The 19,971-nt window shown below is 36.8% G+C and overlaps 1 pseudogene; it reads left to right on the top strand.

Moving 5' to 3' along the window:
* The first annotated feature begins 16,418 nt into the window (after window positions 1-16,418).
* Window positions 16,419-16,518, top strand: LOC113330756 (annotated as a pseudogene).
* The last annotated feature ends 3,453 nt before the right edge of the window (window positions 16,519-19,971 follow it).

Below are 19,971 nucleotides of genomic sequence, written 5' to 3'. Positions count from 1 at the left end.
ACACATTTGCTATTTCGAGCCGAGTTTACTCGCCTATCTTTTTCTCGAAATATGTGTTGGTAAGCTTTCGCTTTAACCATTTGCATCTTTACCCGTGACGAAAGTCATGATGACGTTTCAATCTTGAAAATAGCTTTGATGACGATAATCGTGAATAACGATTGTTATAACATTATAGAAGAATGTTTCAATGATTGAAATGTTGAGTTGAGATTACCATCTATGGATATAAGCATATATAGTGTGTTTCCACATTAGTGTATAAATCCATGTGCTGGAAGCCAAGTGCATGCATATGTGTGCATGCGGTATTGGTGAAGGAGACAGGTTGAGTACGCGTACCCACGGAAGTTTTCATACCGAAAATTTCTGTTGGAGTTTGTAAGTTTGCAAACTAGTAAACCAGTCACCTTAGGTACGTGTACCCGTACGCGTACTCACAGAAGTTTTTGACCGAAAATTTCTGCCGAGTTTGTAAACTCAAATCCGGTAGCTAAGGTACGCATACTCAAGCTGGTGATATCTCAAATCGGTAGTTCATGAACTTAAAACAATAAATTATAAGGAATGCAATCTTTGCAAACCGTGGCTATATTTTTCATGAATTGATTGAAGTGGATCAAACCAATTTTGTTTCAATCGTGTCTACGAATAGAGACCTAAGCAATTGAACAACTCTTCAACTAGTTCTTATGAGTCATTTGAACTAGTTATGAGAAAGATGAATACGGTTAATATGAAAGTGTTCATATGGAAAACCATTGGTTAACTATTTGTGAACCAGCTAAGTGTACACGTTTATATACGGTTACTCAAAAATAAATGAATGAATTTCATTTGTGTATGTGACAAGCTAAGTTTCGATCTAACGGTTGAAAGATATTAGCTTGGTTGAATCAGGTTTTTCATCTAACGGTGAATACTGAATGCTTTGTTACCAAGGTAACTTAGATTACAAACCCTGATTTGAAAACTATATAAAGGATACATCTAGAATCTGGAAAAACTAATCCCCACACCTCCTGTGTGATACTAGTTGGTTTGCTAGAGTCTATTCTTCTGTAACCTTAAGTTTTTTTTCGAAACCCTTAGGTTAACGACTGAAAGACTTCATTGGGATTGTGAAGCTAGGCGTTACTACTTTTATTGTAGTTGAGCGATCTGATCTTTCCATTTTCTATCGTACGAGTTCAATTGAATAATTGGCTTGAGATTATATCTCCGATAGGGCAAGATAAAAAGAAATCACAAACATCTTCGTCTCATCGTTTGTGATTCCACAATATCTAGTTTCGCTACCATATGATTTAGATTATTGTGAGGTGATTGATACTACTAGGCTGTTCTTTGGGAATATAAGTCTGATTTATCAATTAGTTCCTGTTCACCTTCATTTATCAAAAGACGGAAGAAAAACTCTTGGGTATTTCTGTGAGAGACATATTTATTCAATTCTATAGACTTTTATGTCTGAGACAGATTTGTTTATAAAGTCTTCGACTTTGGGTCGTAGCAACTCTTATTTGTGGGTGAGATCAGCTAAGGGAATCAAGAGCGTCGTATCCTGCTGGGATCAGAGACGTAAGGAGTGCAACTGTACCTTGAATCAGTGTGATATTGATTAGGGTTCAACTATAGTACAGACCGAAGTTAGTTTGTAGTAGGCTAGTGTCTGTAGCGGCTTAATACAGTGTGGTGTTCAATCTAGACTAGGTCCCTGGGTTTTTCTGCATTTGTGGTTTCTTCGTTAACAAAACTTCTGGTATCTGTGTTATTTCTATTCCGCATTATATTTTGTTATATAATTGAAATATCACAGGTTGTGCGTTGTATCGATCAATTGTGAAATCCAACCTTTGGTTGTTGATTGGAAACTGATTGATCCTTGGATATTGGTCTTTGGTACCATCCAAGTTTTATCCTTGTATTTGATAAAGACTCGCAGATTTCTATTTGCTTGAGTAAAGATCAAATCAAGAGATTGAGATATTAACTCCTCGATATACTTTTCTCTAGATTGAGTCTGACTGTCTAGTTGATTCTCTATAAAGTATATTAGAGTTAGTCCATACAGATTGCTAATCGAAGTATTAGGTGAGGTTGTTGTACCCCCGCTTTTTCAATAGTTACCTGATTGTCTACTACTCTACCACTCCTAAGGGTGCTAACTGAATTCAACTGTTGTGATGGTTTTTCACCTACTTCATGAAATCCTCTAGGGTTGGGTTGTGTTTGACTAGGGAACCTACCTTTTTCTCTTAATGACTCATTTATCAGTCCAACCTGGGTTTTTAACTCGGAAATAGCTTGACTGTTTTCTTGTCTTATCCTTTTACTAGCTTGTAAACTTTATTCTACTGATAACTGAAATTTTGCAGTTTGCTGAGTTAACAGGATGAGAGATTCCTCTAGACTTACGATTTTCTTGTCTGACTGGTTATGAAACTGAGTTGTTCCTAAAGGATTCTTATTATAGACAAAACCTGGGGGAGCATTAGAATTACTAAATTGACCTTGACTCTGGCTCTTAGACCATGAAAGGTTCGGATGGTTTCTCCAACCAGGGTTATAAGTTTCTGAATATGGGTCGAATTTCTGAGAGTTATCGAATCTAGTGTTATTGTAAAGAGCAGTGGCTTGCTCTTCCATAGTATGATCCAATTCTAAAGCTTCTAACCTTTTAGATATTGCTGCAATTTTGGCATCTGATTCATAGCCTCTTTCTACCCTATTAACGTTTCCTCTGTGTAGAGGAATTTTTTTCTGGGGTTCCTTACTTTTTTCCCATTGTTGGGTCTTTTCAGCGATTTTATTCAAAAATTTCATGGCATCATTAACTATTTGATTTTCAAACCCACCTGTACACATGGATTCTACTGTGGTTGTTCAAAAAGGCAGATGTAAGTTGTTCATATGTTTCGATTAACCTGGAAGCCAAACTATATAACCATGATTTTGCTTTATCTTTTAGGGAAAAATGGAATAACCTAAGTTTCAAAGCATTATCATCAAGGTTTCTAATTTTTAGGGTACTACAAATTTCCTCAAAATCCCTAAAATTGAAATAGGGGTTTTCATTTTCTTTCCCTAAAAAGATTGGGAGCATAAGGTCCTAGGTTTAAGTTCATAATTTGCTTCCTTTTCAGCTAACCTGATATACGAGGGGCGAGTAGTCCTAGTCGGATTCAACAAAGCTTTCAAAGTTGTCATTCTGGCTCTATCGGAGCAATAGGGATCCTTTCCTCACCATGAGAAGAACGTCCAAAAATAGGACTCTCTAGATTAAGGTAATCAAGAATCTTGTTTCCTAAAATATCACTTCTAGGTTTTTCAGGCATAAACTGTCCTAAAGCGTATCTCTTACGTTCAGGCATACACAAGAATTCAGCAAAACATTTGTGCACATACAAATGCTGGGCTCACTAATTTAGGTAAGCTTGGGTTACCACAACAAAATATACCTAAAGGTACGAGGCTGAGGTTTGTTGACTTTCATCTGGTAACTCCCATAAGACCCAAGGCACGGGTTCAACTTACTAATCCACGAGTTTTCCTAAACTCGGTGATCTGACGAGGGATACAAAATGGTGTGTGCAGGTGGGGTTTTTTTTTTTTTACAATTAAAAAAACACTAAAATAAAAAAAAATTAACAAAAATTACAAAGAAATAAAGAAACTACTAAAAATAAGATAAAAGTCTAAAAATAAAATCTTGAGTTTCTCCCTTTTTGTAAGTCAAGTTCAACTTTCCACGTTTTCCTTCAAGCTAATCATGCACAACAAAAACAAAAATACCAAAGATGTAAAATAGCATAAAAAATAATCTAAAAAAATAATAAAAATAAAATAAATATACACAAAACCTAAAAAAAAATGCAAAACCTAAAACCTAAACCTAAATACAAGTCTGCGTCGGCAGCACCAAAAATTGATGTGATTTTTCTATGTTGTTGTAAAGTGGTAAGAAAGATTCGTTCAAATCGAACTTGTGAAGATTTGGTTTCGACTCACATTAAAATGGAAAAACACAATGAAGTTGTTATCAAGATTATAAAAACCACTGAGACTCAGGATTCCACCATTGTCCAATTAAGTGATTCAATCTAATAGATATTCATGCAATTCTTTGCATTTAAAGTGATTCTAGTTTATTGCCTCTAGTAGATTTTCGAAGTAACAATTGTATACATCAAGCATGAAACATCAAAAGTCTTAAACTAAGCGTGCTCTATCAAAACGAATCACAATCATTCAATAAAAATCAATTTTCCAATATTAATTCCATGTAAATAATCATTAAATAAATTGCAAGAATTAATTAAAATAGAAATATACCACTTTTCATGGAACAATGGCTTCCTATGTCGCCTCAGATAAGGGGTTTAGCTCCTCATATTATTCACGTGCTCAAAATACGAGTTTATAGCTCAAAAGGGTGAAAAACAAGAGAAAACTAATAAAGCAGCGGGTTTGTAACAGATATAATAGTTACAGAACCCACTGTTACAGAGCCTACTGTTACAGAGAATCCCTAACATTAATAATTGTTGGAAAACTGTTACAAATTCAAAAGAACAGGTGACGATTTTTCTGATCTTCTTCTTCCTCTCGACTGTGTTTTCTCTGCTAATGAACACGTCTCTGCAACTCCTCTGTACCTCTCTGCTATTACCCCCAAGGTATCGATAACTCTCTTATGAGTCCCAGCAACCTCTTTTATACTCAACAGCCTCCAAAAAAATGTTCGTGAAAATCTTCTTATTTTATTCCCTGCCAAGCTACGGCTTTTCTTCCCTTTCTTTTCTCTTACGCTTCCCCTGTCGATAGAATACTCTCCTAAGATGATATTTCTTCTTCCCAAACAACATGTAACTGCCATAATTAAATCAAAAAATTCCCGTGAATATCTTCACCTTCCTGCTTCGGTAAAATTCTCTTATTTACGTGAAAATTTCCCTTACCAACTCTGCTTCGATGAAACAGAACAATATCAATACATTCTGTGAAAAAGTTTGACCAAAAATCTCTTCCCAAATCTTCCAAATATAGAACAGACAATAAACAGTAACCCTAAATATACCCACCTCCCTGTTTGGTTTCAAATCAATGATCCAGCCCAATTTGATCGATTGAAACACTTATACCAGGCCTGTTTTTCTCTAACAGATCCATGCCATCACAATCCCATGAAAATCTCCAACGAATATGAATGAAAATTCGATCCACATAACCCGAGAATATCTGCCCCTGTTTTATCGTCCGTGACCATCTCTCACTTCTTTTTCCGATTACGAGACACTTAGCCACCCTGTTTTGATATACCAGATCAATACCCATCCACATCCAATAGAAATTCACAAAAGTCTGGTCGCAGTTCTTCCCATGCAGAGACCCGATAATACTCTCTTCCTGCTTCACCCAACATCAGATTATCGAGCCCAAGTTTTTGGATTTAATCAAACATACCATGTTTGTTTACTCCATTCAAGTACATCCCAACGAATATTTGCGATTGAATCTCATTCAGTCATGTCCAAATTTCAAATCCAAACTCTCCCAGCGCTGGTTTCATTTTCCCGCCAGTTTCTGAAAATTCAAACGAAGAAGAAGGTGCCCTTTAACCAACTATCGAGTGCCTTTAACACTTGGGGTTTCCTGGGGTGTAAATAGCAAGTGGATTCCCCTCAGTAATTGAGGTGCTCCTCTTAACCAAATGAGGGGTGCCTTTAGTGATATCTCCCACGAGCGCAAATACCACTTTTCGAGTCAATTTTCCACACATGTTTATTTCTCCAAAAATACCTAAAAGAGATAAATTACCAAAATAAGTAAAAAAAATGGGTACTAACAATATACAAAATTGAGATCAAAATAGATACATAAATGCGTCTATCAAATCCCCCAAACTTATTATTTGCTAGTCCCGAGTAAATCAAATCCACAAAATAAAATCCTAACTCACTGTCGCAGGCATCGCGATTGCACTTAACATGTGCAACAAGCCTTTAAACCCCTAGGTGATCCTAGTGGTCGAGTTATAGTCTCGGGAGGGTTTACAAGAGGTGTACCCACAAAACCTTGACTCCAGACCGTAGCTATCTGCGCAGAACCTTGGAATAGCACTAAAGAATCTCCTTTGTTGGCATACTCTCATTGATTACAGGCGGAAGTACCCTGATGCGAAATTCCAATTGTTGTACACGAGTTTGCACTCAAGCATACTAAAATTCATTAATAAGTGACAAAGCTCTACTCAGATAGTCGCACTATGTACATCAATATCCGGAATCAACAAATCACATGGATAGATTAAGAAGATGGATATAGAGAAAAACATAGATGGTTTTGATGTTGACTAAGGTGAACGGTGTTTCCCATATTTGTCTGAAGGCCACTGCCAAGATAAACCTATCCTGATGGACTAATATCAACACAACTGGAATATACAAGGGAAACCAGTGGTCGACAATCCTAATTCTAGATCAACTCAGCTTGCATAACTCAGCGAATGATTTATTCACTGAACATTGACAATAAACATTTATTTTTTTTAACAACATGATTAGATCTTGCGGATCCAAGCGCATGCTTCTTGTCAGCAGATTACAGGTAATTCCCGTGGATCCTGCGTTCCATGCTTGTTTAGGCGATGGAGACAATGAGAACACACACATATTGCTATCCAAGTGTTAATTTTTGAGAATTATTCTGTTTGGTCTGATTGGTCTGGTCTTTTTCTTTTAGTAACCCAATCACTCTATTTCACCCTAGCAGTGGTAACAACTCGATGTGTGGACCCCGTTAAATTACTTAGAAACATATTTTAAAAAGAAAATAAAATAAAAACAGAAGGTGAAAAGGACTCAACGAGATATGGTGAAACTACCATGTTATTTCTAACACCTGAGTTTTGTGCTTTTATGAATATACTCTATGTAGATGTTTCCATCCACCCAGATTGGTTCCTCAACTTCTACAATCAATATGCTTCCATCCACTTAGATTGGTTAGTTCCATCCTTAAGAAACATAAATTTCTAGGCTCTGGAGTTTAATAATGCAACTAAAAAGTTTCTCCCATACCCCAAACTTAAATCTAACATTGTCCTCAATGTTCTAAAGAGAAAATTAAAAGCATAAAGAAGGAGAAACTGTTACCATTTGAAGCAAAAGAGTTAAGGAAAGATATTATCGTGTTGCATTAACATGGGTTACCTACCAAGAAGTGCTAAGTTTAAATTCTTCACCCAGACGTCATGTACGACAAAATGGCTAATTACCTTACAAATCATATATCAATAGTCGAAACAACTGTGGGTCAACAAAATTAAATAAAATTGCTACAATTATGAGACAACTGCACCAAATCATAAAATGAACAGACAAAGCACATCCTCATCCAAGGTTTTCTACAAGACAACTGGGTTTTTTTGTGGTGCCCACTTTGGCTTCATATGAGTGTCTTGACAAACAGATTCTTCTGAACTATGGGTTTCTAATTCCTGGATTTCCTCCTGGACAGTATCAGGGGGATCGGGTTGTGGAGTCTGAAGAGACTCAAGTAATACCTCAGATGTAAAAAGATCGAGTCCCAAGTTAAGAACTTTTAATGGGGAGACTTGACAATCACTAGAACTGTCACTATCCCCAAACTTAGGGTAATCACTACTCTCAGACAAACCCCTAACTATTGCTTGGATTTCTGGATCCTCAGAGTCTTTAAAATGCTCAAGAGCTTGGTTTAGTTCTCTACCCCCAAACTTAGGGTCATCATTATTCTCAGAAAGACCTAACACTATTGCCTGAATTTCTGGGTCTGTAGAGTCCTTAAAATATTCGAGAGATTCTTCTAGTTCTAAATTCTGGTCATTTATCTGACCTAAGAGAATTTTCTCATCAAATTCATCCAAAGAACCACCAAATAAAGTGTCGTCCCAATTATCCCGAACTAGATCATGAACTAAAGTTCTAATCATATTTACTTCCTCTAAATCATCGGAAGGTTGTCTATTAACATTAAAGTCATTAGTTGGTCATATTACCAAAGGATATGTTCATAAGTACGGTCCTATAGTTGATAACATCATTAGACGTGGCAAAAAATGAGCGACCTAAAATCACCAGTATTTGATTCTCTGGGTCAGGGACAGGTTGTGTATCTAGGACTATGGAATCCATAGGATAAATAAACTTTTCGACCTCAATAAGAACATCCTATATCACACGACGAGGAATTTTAACAGACCTATCAGCTAACTGCAGTGTTATCTTAGTAGGTTTCAATTCACCAAGTAATAGCTGTAAGTACACATGGTATGGAAGTAAGTTCATACTAGATCCTAAGTCAAGTCAAGCTTTCTCTACCCTGTGTTTTCCTATCGTGCAAGCAATGGTAGGGGCACCTGGGTCTTTATACTTAGGAGTTGTGGTGTTCTGAATGACCTGACTTATATGACTAGCTAAAAAGTCTTTTTTAGGGACACTAAGCTTTCGCTTTCGCGTACACATATCCTTAAGGAACTTGGCATAAGAAGGAAGTTGCCTAATTGCTTCTAATAACGGAAGATTTATGGTAACTTTATTAAAAACCTCCATTATGTCTTTAAAGTTGGATTCACTATTTGTTGGTACTAATAGCTATGGAAATGGGGCTCTAGGCATAAAATAGGTCCTCTCAGGAACCGAATTGGCATCATCAGGGATTTTATCAGTCCCCTCACTATGGATAGTCCTGAGGGGTGTACTACAGTATGATTGCAATCGGGCGTTGTTACCTGATTGTATACTACTCTACCACTCCTAAGGGTTCTAATTGAATTCAAATGTTGTGATAGTTTTTCACCTACTTCGTGAAACCCTCTAGGGTTGGGTTATGTTTGACCAGGGAACCTACCTTTTTCTCTCAACGACTCATTTATCAGTCTAACCTGGGTTTTTAACTCGGAAATAGCTTGACTATTTTCTTGTCCTATCCTTTTACTAGCTTGTAAACTTTATTCTACTGATAACTGAAATTTTGCAGTTTGCTGAGTTAACAGGGTGAGAGATTCCTCTAGACTTAAGATTTTCTTGTCTGACTGGTTCTGAAACTGAGTTGTTCCTAAAGGGAGCATTAGAATTACCAAACTGACCTTGAATCTGGCTCTTAGACCATGAAAGGTTCAGATGGTTTCTCCAACCAAGGTTATAAGTTTCTGAATATGGGTCGAACTTCTGAGAGTTATCGAATCTAGTGTTATTGTAAAGAGCATTGGCTTGCTCTTCCATAGTTTGGCCTTCCCAAAAAGGCTCCACTCGACTACTAGTGTGATCCAATTCTAAAGCTTCTAACCTTTTAGCTATTGCTGTAATTTTGGCATCTGATTCATAAACTCTTTCTACCCTATTAACGTTTCCTTTGCCTAGAGGAATTTTTTTCTGGGGTTCCTTACTATTTTCCCATTGTTAGGTCTTTTCATCGATTTCATTCAAAAATTTCATGGCATCATCAACTGTTTGGTTTTCAAACCCACCTGTACACATGGATTCTACTGTGGTTGTAGTGGAATAATCTAAACCCTCATAAAGGATCTGAACTAACCTAACCTTTTCTAAACCATGATGGGGACATTGGGCTAATAGATCATTGAACCTTTCCAAATACCTATACAAAGATTCTCCCTCCTGTTGAGAAAATGTGCAAATTTACGCCCTAATAGACGATGTTTTGTGTCTAGGGAAAAACTTGTTCAAAAAGGCAGATGTAAGTTGTTCATATGTTTCGATTGACCCGGAAGCCAAACTATATAGCCATGATTTTGCTTTATCTTTCAGGGGAAAAGGTAATAACCTAAGTTTCAAAGCATTGTCATCAAGGTTTCTAATTTTTAGGGTACTACAAATTTCCTCAAAATCCCTAACATGGAAATAGGGGTTTTCATTTTATTTCCTTAAAAAGATTGGGAGCATCTATAAGGCCCCAGGTTTAAGTTCATAATTTGCTTTCGTTTCAGCTAACTTGATACACGAGGGGCGAGTAGTCCTAGTCGGTTTCAACAAAGCTTTCAAAGTTGCCATTTCTGGCTCTATCGTAGCAATATGGATCCTTTCCTCACCGTGAGAAGAACGTCCGAAAATAGGACTCTCTAGATTAAGGTAATCAAGAATCTTGTTTCCTAAAATATCACTTCTAGGTTTTTCACGCATAAACCGTCCTAGAGCGTCTCTCTTACGTTCAGGAATACACAAGAATTCAGCAAAACATTTCTGCACATGCAAATGCTGGGCTCACTAATTTAGGTAAGCTTGGGTTACCACAGCAAAATATACCCAAAGGTACGAGGCTGAGGTTTGTTGACTTTCATCTGGTAACTCCCATAAGACCCAAGGCACGGGCTCAACTTACTAATCCACGAATTTTCCTAAACTCGATGATCTGACAAGGGATGCAAAATAGTGTGTGCAAGTGTTTTTTTTTTTACAATTAATAAAACACTAAAAACGGACAAATGAACAAAAATTACAAAGAAATAAAGAAACTACAAATAAGATAAAAGTCTAAAAATAAAATCTTCATTTTCTCCCTTTTTGTAAGGCAAGTTCAACTTTCCACGTTTTGCTTCAAGCTAATCCTGCACAACAAAAACAAAAATACCAAAGACGTAAAATAGAACAAAAAATAATCTGAAAATAAAAATAAAAATAAAATAAATATACACAAAACCTAAAAAAAATGCAAAACCTAAAACCTAAACCTAAATACAAGTCCGCGTCGGCGGTACCAAAAATTGATGTGATTTTCTTATGTTGTTGTAAAGTGGTAAGAAAGATTCGTTCAACTCGAACTTGTGAAGATTTGTTTTCGACTCAAATTAAAATAGAAAATCACAATGAAGTTGTTATCAATATTATAAAAAGCACCGAGACTCAAGATTCCACCATTGACCAATTAAGTGATTCAATCTCATAGATATTCATGCAATTCTTTGTGTTTAAAGTGATTCTAATTTATTGCCTCTAGTAGATTTTCGAAGTAAAAATTGTATACATCAAGCATGAAACATCAAAAGTCTTAAACTAAGCATGCTCAATCAAAACGAATCACAATCATTCAATAAAAATCAATTTTCCAATATTAGTTCCATGCAAATAATCATTAAAGAAATTACAAGAATTAATTAAAATAGAAATATACTGCATTTCATGGAACAATGGCTTCCTCAGTCGCCTCAACTAAGGGGTTTAGATCCTCATATTATTCATGTGCTCAAAATACGTGTTTATAGCTCAAAAGAGTGAAAAACAAGATGAAACTAATAAAGCAGCGGGTTTGTAACAGATATAATAGTTACATAGGCTACTGTTACAGAGAAACCCTAACTTAATAATTGTTGGAAAACTGTTACAAATTCAAAAGAACAGGTGACGATTTTTCTGATCTTCTTCTTCCTCTCGACTGTGTTTTCTCTGCTAATGAACACGTCTCTGCAACTCCTCTGTACCTCTCTGCTATTACCCCCAAGGTATCGATAACTCTCTTATGAGTCCCAGCAACCTCTTTTATACTCAACAGCCTCCAAAAAAATGTTCGTGAAAATCTTCTTATTTTATTCCCTGCCAAGCTACGGCTTTTCTTCCCTTTCTTTTCTCTTACGCTTCCCCTGTCGATAGAATACTCTCCTAAGATGATATTTCTTCTTCCCAAACAACATGTAACTGCCATAATTAAATCAAAAAATTCCCGTGAATATCTTCACCTTCCTGCTTCGGTAAAATTCTCTTATTTACGTGAAAATTTCCCTTACCAACTCTGCTTCGATGAAACAGAACAATATCAATACATTCTGTGAAAAAGTTTGACCAAAAATCTCTTCCCAAATCTTCCAAATATAGAACAGACAATAAACAGTAACCCTAAATATACCCACCTCCCTGTTTGGTTTCAAATCAATGATCCAGCCCAATTTGATCGATTGAAACACTTATACCAGGCCTGTTTTTCTCTAACAGATCCATGCCATCACAATCCCATGAAAATCTCCAACGAATATGAATGAAAATTCGATCCACATAACCCGAGAATATCTGCCCCTGTTTTATCGTCCGTGACCATCTCTCACTTCTTTTTCCGATTACGAGACACTTAGCCACCCTGTTTTGATATACCAGATCAATACCCATCCACATCCAATAGAAATTCACAAAAGTCTGGTCGCAGTTCTTCCCATGCAGAGACCCGATAATACTCTCTTCCTGCTTCACCCAACATCAGATTATCGAGCCCAAGTTTTTGGATTTAATCAAACATACCATGTTTGTTTACTCCATTCAAGTACATCCCAACGAATATTTGCGATTGAATCTCATTCAGTCATGTCCAAATTTCAAATCCAAACTCTCCCAGCGCTGGTTTCATTTTCCCGCCAGTTTCTGAAAATTCAAACGAAGAAGAAGGTGCCCTTTAACCAACTATCGAGTGCCTTTAACACTTGGGGTTTCCTGGGGTGTAAATAGCAAGTGGATTCCCCTCAGTAATTGAGGTGCTCCTCTTAACCAAATGAGGGGTGCCTTTAGTGATATCTCCCACGAGCGCAAATACCACTTTTCGAGTCAATTTTCCACACATGTTTATTTCTCCAAAAATACCTAAAAGAGATAAATTACCAAAATAAGTAAAAAAAATGGGTACTAACAATATACAAAATTGAGATCAAAATAGATACATAAATGCGTCTATCAAATCCCCCAAACTTATTATTTGCTAGTCCCGAGTAAATCAAATCCACAAAATAAAATCCTAACTCACTGTCGCAGGCATCGCGATTGCACTTAACATGTGCAACAAGCCTTTAAACCCCTAGGTGATCCTAGTGGTCGAGTTATAGTCTCGGGTGGGTTTATAAGAGATGTACCCACAAAACCTTAACTCCAGACCCTAGCTATATGCGCAGAACCTTGGAATAGCACTAAAGAATCTCCTTGGTTGGCATACTCTCATTGATTACAGGAGGAAGTACCCTGGTGCGAAATTCCAATTTTTTTACACGAGTTTGCACTCAAGCATACTAAAATTCATAAATAAGTGATGGAGCTCTACTCAGATATTCGCACTATGTACATCAATATCCGGAATCAACAAATCACATTGATAGATTAAGAAGATGGATATAGAGAAAAACAGAGATGGTTTTGATGTTGACTAAGGTGAATGGTGTTTCCCATATCTGTCTGAAGGCCACTGCCAAGATAAACCTATCCTAATGGACTGAGATGTTGGTCTAATAATATCAACACAACTGGCATATACAAGGGAACCAGTGGTCGACAATCCTAATTCTTGATCAACTCAGCTGGCATATACAAGGGAACCATCGACTGATTTATTCACTGAACATTGACAATAAATTTTTTTTTAACAACATGATTAGGTCTGGAGGATCCAAGCGCATGCTTCTTGTCAACAGATTACAGGTAATTCCCATGGATCTTGCGTTCCACGCTTGTTTAGGCGACGGAGACAAGGAGAACACACACATATTGCTATCCAAGTGTTAATTTTTGAGAATTATTCCGTTTGGTCTGATTGGTCTGGTCTTTTTTTTTAGTAACCCAATCACTCTATTTCACCCTAGCAGTGGTAACAACTCGATGTGTGGACCCCGTTAAATTACTTAGAAACATATTTTAAAAAGAAAATAAAATAAAAACAGAAGGTGAAAAGGACTCAACGAGATATGGTGAAACTACCATGTTATTTCTAACACCTGAGTTTTGTGCTTTTATGAATATACTCTATGTAGATGTTTCCATCCACTCAGATTGGTTCCTCAAGTCCTACAATCAAGATGCTTCCATCCACTTATCTTGGTTAGTGCCATCCTTAATAAAAATAAATTTATAGGCTCTGGAGTTTAATAATGCAACTAAAAAGTTTCTCCCATACCCCAAACTTAAATCTAACATTGTCCTCAATGTTCTAAAGAGAAAATTAAAAGCATGAAGAAGGAGAAATTGTTACTATTTGAAGCAAAAGAGTTAAGGAAAGATATTATTGTGTTGCATGAGGATGGGTTACTTCCCAAAAAGTGCTAATTTTAAATTCTTCAGCCAGACGTCATGTACCACAAAATGGCTAATTACCTTTCAGATCATATATCAATAGTCGAAACAACTGTGGGTCAACAAAATAAAATAAAATTGCCACAATTATGAGACAACTGCACCAACTCAGAAAAATGAACTGACAGAGCACATCCTTATCCAAGGTTTCTTACAAGACAACTGGGTTTTTATTTGGTGCCCACTTGGGCTTCATATGAGTGTCTTGACAAACAGATTCTTCTGAACTATGGGTTTCTAATTCCTGGATTTCCTCCTTGACAGTATCAGGGGGATCGGGTTGTGGAGTCCGAAGAGACTCAAGTAATACCTCGGACGTAAAAAGATCGAGTCCCAAGTTAAGGACTTCTAATGGGGAGACTTGACAATCACTAGAATTGTCACTACCCCCAAACTTAGGGTAATCACTACTCTCAGACAAACCCCTAACTATTTCTTGGATTTCTGGATCCTCAGAGTCTTCAAAATGCTCAAGAGCTTCGTTTAGTTCTCTACCCCCAAACTTAGGGTCATCATTGTTCTCAAAAAGACCTACCACTATTGCCTGAATTTATGGGTCTGTAGAGTCCTTAAAATATTCGAGATCTTCTTCTAGTTCTAAATTCTGGTCATTTATCTGACCTAAGAGAATTTTCTCATCAAATTCATCCAAAGAATCACCAAATAAAGTGTCGTCCTAATTATCCTGAACTAGATCATGAACTAAAGTGTTAATCATATTTACTTCCTCTAAATCATCGGAAGGTTTTCTAATAACATTAAGGTCATTTAGTTCAGTGGTCATATTACCAAAGGATATGTTCATAAGTCCGGTCCTACAGTTGATGACATCGTTAGACGTGGCTAAAAATGGGCGACATAAAATCACCGGTATTTGATTCTCTGGGTCAGGGACAGGTTGTGTATCTAGGACTATGAAATCCACAAAATAAATAAACTTGTCGACCTCAATAAGAACATCCTCTATCATACGACGAGGAATTTTAACAGACCTATCAGCTAACTACAGTGTTATCTTTGTAGGCCTCAATTCACCAAGTAACAGTTGTAAGTACACATGGTACGGAAGTAAGTTCACACTAGCTCCTAAGTCAAGTAAAGATTTCTCTACCCTGTGTTTTCCTATCGTGCAAGCAATGATAGGGGCAGCCGGGTCTTTATACTTAGGAGTTGTGGTGTTCTGAATGATCGAACTTACATGACTCTTACGCGCATACATATCCTTAAGGAACTTGGCATAACCAGGCAGTTGCCTAATTGCTTCTAGTAACGGAAGATTTATGGTAACTTTCTTAAAAACCTTCATTATGTCATTAAAGTTGGATTCACTCTTTATGGTACTAATAGCTGTGAAAATGGGGCTTTGGGCATAAAATAGGTCCTCTCAGGAACCGAATTGGAATCATCGGGGATTTTATCAGTCCCCTCATCTATGGATGGTCCTGAGGGGTGTATTACAGTATATGCTCACTATAGGGCATAGCTACCTGATTGTATACTACTCTACCACTCCTAACGGTTCTAATTGAATTCAACTGTCCCGATGGTTTTTCACCTACTTCATGAAATACTCTAGGGTTGGGTTGTGTTTGACTAGGGAACCTACCTTTTTATCTCAACGACTCATTTATCAGTCCAACCTGGGTTTTTAACTCGGAAATAGCTTGACTATTTTCTTGTCATATCCTTTTACTAGCTTGTAAACTTTATTCTATTGATAACTGAAATTTTGTAGTTTTCTGAGTTAACAGGGTGAGAGATTCCTCTAGACTTAAGATTTTTTTGTCTGACTGGTTCTGAAATTGAGTTGTTCCTAAAGGATTCTTATTATAGCCAAAACCTGGGGGAGCATTAGAATTACTAAACTGACCTTGACTCTGGCTCTTAGACCATGAAAGGTTCGGATGGTTTCTCCAACCAGGGTTATAAGTTTCTGAATATGGGTCGAACTTCTGAGAGTTATCGAATCTAGTGTTATTGTAAATATCATTGGCTTTCTCTTCCATAGTATGGCCTTCTCAAAAAGTCTCCACTCGACTACTAGTGTGATCCAATTCTAAAGCTTCTAAACTTTTAGCTATTGCTGCAATTTTGGCATCTGATTCATAGCCTCTTTCTACCACCCTATTAACGTTTCTTCTGCCTAGAGGAATTTTTTTTATGGGGTTCCTTACTATTTTCCCATTGTTGGGTCTTTTCAGCGATTTCATGGCATCATCAACTATTTGGTTTTTAAACCCACCTGTACACATGGATTCTACTGTGGTTGTAGTTGAATAATCTAAACCCTCATAAAGGATCTGAACTTACCTAATCTTTTCTAAACCATGATGGGGACATTGGGCTAATAGATCATTGAACCTTTCCAAATACCTATACAAATATTCTCCCTCCTGTTGAGAAAATGTGCAAATTTGCGTCTTAATAGACGATGTTTTATGTCTAGGGAAAAACTTGTTCAAAAAGGCAGATGTAAGTTGTTCATATGTTTCAATTGACCCGGAAGCCAAACTATATAGCCATGATTTTGCTTTATCTTTCAGGGAAAAATTGAATAACCTAAGTTCCAAAGCATTATCATCAAGGTTTCTAATTTTTAGGGTACTACAAATTTCCTCAAAATCCCTGACATGGAAATAGGGGTTTTCATTTTCTTTCCCTAAAAAGATTGGGAGCATCTATAAGGTCCCAGGTTTAAGTTCATAATTTGCTTTTATTTCAGCTAACCTGATACACGAGGGGGGAGTAGTCCTAGTCGGATTCAACAAAGCTTTCAAAGTTTCCATTTCTGGCTCTATCAGAGCAATAGGGATCCTTTCTTCACCGTGAGAAGAAATTCCTAAAATAGGACTCTCTATATTAAGGTAATCAAGAATTTGGTTTCCTAAAATATCACTTCTAGGTTTTTCACGAATAAACCGTCCTAGAGCGTCTCTCTTACGTTCAGGCATACACAAGAATTCAGCAAAACATTTGTGCACATGCATATGTTGGGCTCACTAATTTAAGTAAGCTTGGGTTACCACAAAAAATATACCCAAAGGTACGAGGCTGAGGTCTGTTGACTTTCAGCTGGTAACTCCCATAAGGCCCAAGGCACGGGGGATGCAAAATGGTGTGTGCATGTGTTTTTTTTTTACAATTAATAAAACACTAAAAACAAACAAATAAACAAAAATGACAAAGAAATAAAGAAACTACTAAAAATAAAATCTTCAGTTTCACCCTTTTGTAAGGCAAGTTCAACTTTCCACGTTTTTCTTCAAGCTAATCCTGCACAATAAAAACAAAAATACCAAAGACGTAGAATAGAAAAAAAAAATAATCTAAAAAAATATTAAAAGTAAAATAAATATACACAAATCCTTAAAAAATGCAAAACCTAAATACAAGTCCGCGTCGGCGGCGCCAAAAATTGATGTGATTTTTTTATGTTGTTGTAAAGTGGTAAGAAAGATTCGTTCAAGTCGAACTTGTGAAGATTTGGTTTCGACTCAAATTAAAATAGAAAATCACAATGAAGTTATTATCAAGATTATAAAAAGCACTGAGACTCAGGATTCCACCATTGACCAATTAAGTGATTCAATCTAATAGATATTCATGCAATTCTTTGCGTTTAAAGTGATTTTAATTTGTTGCCTCTAGTAGATTTTCGAAGTAGCAATTGTATACATCAATCATGAAACATCAAAAGTCTTGAACTAAGCATGCTCCATCAAAACGAATCACAATCATTCAATAAAAATCAATTTTCCAATATTAGTTCCATGCAAATAATCATCAAAGAAATTGCAAGAACTAATTAAAATAGAAATATACCACTTTTCATGGAACAATGGCTTCCTCCATCGCCTCAGCTAAGGGTTTATCTCCTCATATTATTCACGTGCTCAAAATAGGTGTTGATAGCTCAAAAGGGTGAAAAACAAGAGAAAACTAATAAAGCAGTGGCTTTGTAACAGATATAAACGTTACAGAACCCACTGTTACAGAGCCTTCTGTTACAGAGAAACCCTAACTTTAATAATTGTTGGAAAACAGTTACAAATTCGAAAGAACAGGTGACGGTTTTTCTAATCTTCTTCTTCCTCTCGACTGTGTTTTCTTTGCTGATGAACACGTCTCTGCAACTCCTCTGTACCTCTCTGTTATTACCCCCAAGGTCTCGATAACTCTCTTATGAGTCCCAGCAACCTCTTTTATACCCAACAGCCTCCAAAAATCTCGTGAAAATCTTCTTATTTTATTCCCTGCCAAGTTACGGCTTTTCTTCCCTTTCTTTTCTCTTACGCTTCTCCTGTCGATAGAATACTGTCCTAAGATGATATTTCTTCATCCCAAACAACACGTATCTGCCATAATTAAATCCAAAAATTTCCGTGAATATCTTCACCTTCCTGCTTCGGTAAAACTTCTCTTATTTACGTGAAAATTTCCCTTACCAACTCTGCTTCGATGAAACAGAACAATATCAATACATTCTGTGAAAAAGTTCGACCAAATCTCTTCCCAAATCTTCCAAATATATAACAGACAATAAACAGAAACCCGAAATATATCCACCTCCCTGTTTGGTTTCGAATCAATGATCCAGCCCAATTTGATCGACCAGGCCTGTTTTTATCTAACAGGTCCATGCCAACACAATCCCATGAAAATCTCCAACGAATATGACTGAAAATTCGATCCACAAAACCCGAGAATATCTGCCCCTGTTTTATCGTACGTGACCATCTCTCACTTCTTTTTCCGATTCCGAGACACTTAGCCACCCTATTTTGATATACCAGATCAATACCCATCCACATCCAGTTAAAACTTGATATTGGGTAGAATATCTTCCACAGTTCTCTTGTGGAGATTACAATGATATTTATATCAATAGATTTCTGCAACGCAGTTACACGTATTTCGGTATTGACTCAACAAACTGAAGACTCTATCAAAGTCTAAGCTATGTCTCTAACTAAACGTAAACATAGAAGTAGGAAATTGTAATACATTGTCATCCGATTAACTCAACTAGATTCTGTTGAGTTCTCAACTGTGTTATCCTTAACATCCCCCTCAAGTTGTACCGGAGCTGGCGAATGTGCAACTTGCTCCTCAGAATTTGAAATCGTGGTGCAGCGAGGTCCTTTGTAAAGATGTTTGCCGGCTGATCTCTGAAGCTGATGAACTTGAAATTTAACTGTTTATTTGCAACACGTTCTCGGACAAAGTGATAATCTATCTCAATGTGCTTAGTCCTGCATGAAAAATTGGATTAGCTGTGAGCTATGTAGCGCCCAGATTATCGCACCACAGAAGTGGAAAAATGGATAAAACACCAAGTTCAGATAACAAAGATTGTATCCAAATCACTTCTGAAGTTGCAATAGCTATTCCACGATATTCAGCTTCCGTGCTTGATTTGGAAACCGTTTTTTTTGCTTACGAGCACTCCATGAAATCAAGTTACCCCCAAAATAGATGCAAAATCCACTAGTGGATCTACGATCATCCAAGCTTCCAGCCCAATCTGCATCAAAATATGCATGTAGTGAGAAAACTGTTATTGCTTGCAGATGTAAACCATAGTCCAGTGTACTTTTAAGATATCGCAAAATTCTCTTGACAAGCTCCCAATGCTACATGTATGGATCATGCATATACTGGCACACCTTGTTAACTGCTACCGATATATCTGGTCTTGTTAAGTGCAAGTATTGCAGTGCTCCTACCACACTGCGATACAAAGTTGCATCTTTAAATTTGTGTGTGCCTCCTTGTTGTATTTTCACGTTTGCTGCTAATAGTGTGGTCACTGGTTTAACCCCATCCATGTTTATACGTTTCAGTAAATCAGACACATACTTTCTCCGTGTCAGAA

The sequence above is a fragment of the Papaver somniferum genome, unplaced genomic scaffold (assembly GCF_003573695.1).
Source record: "Papaver somniferum cultivar HN1 unplaced genomic scaffold, ASM357369v1 unplaced-scaffold_118, whole genome shotgun sequence".
In the NCBI taxonomy this organism is placed as follows: Eukaryota; Viridiplantae; Streptophyta; class Magnoliopsida; order Ranunculales; family Papaveraceae; genus Papaver; species Papaver somniferum.
The sequence above is the reverse complement of the archived record's forward strand: the minus strand, read 5'-3'. Positions and strand labels throughout refer to the sequence as shown.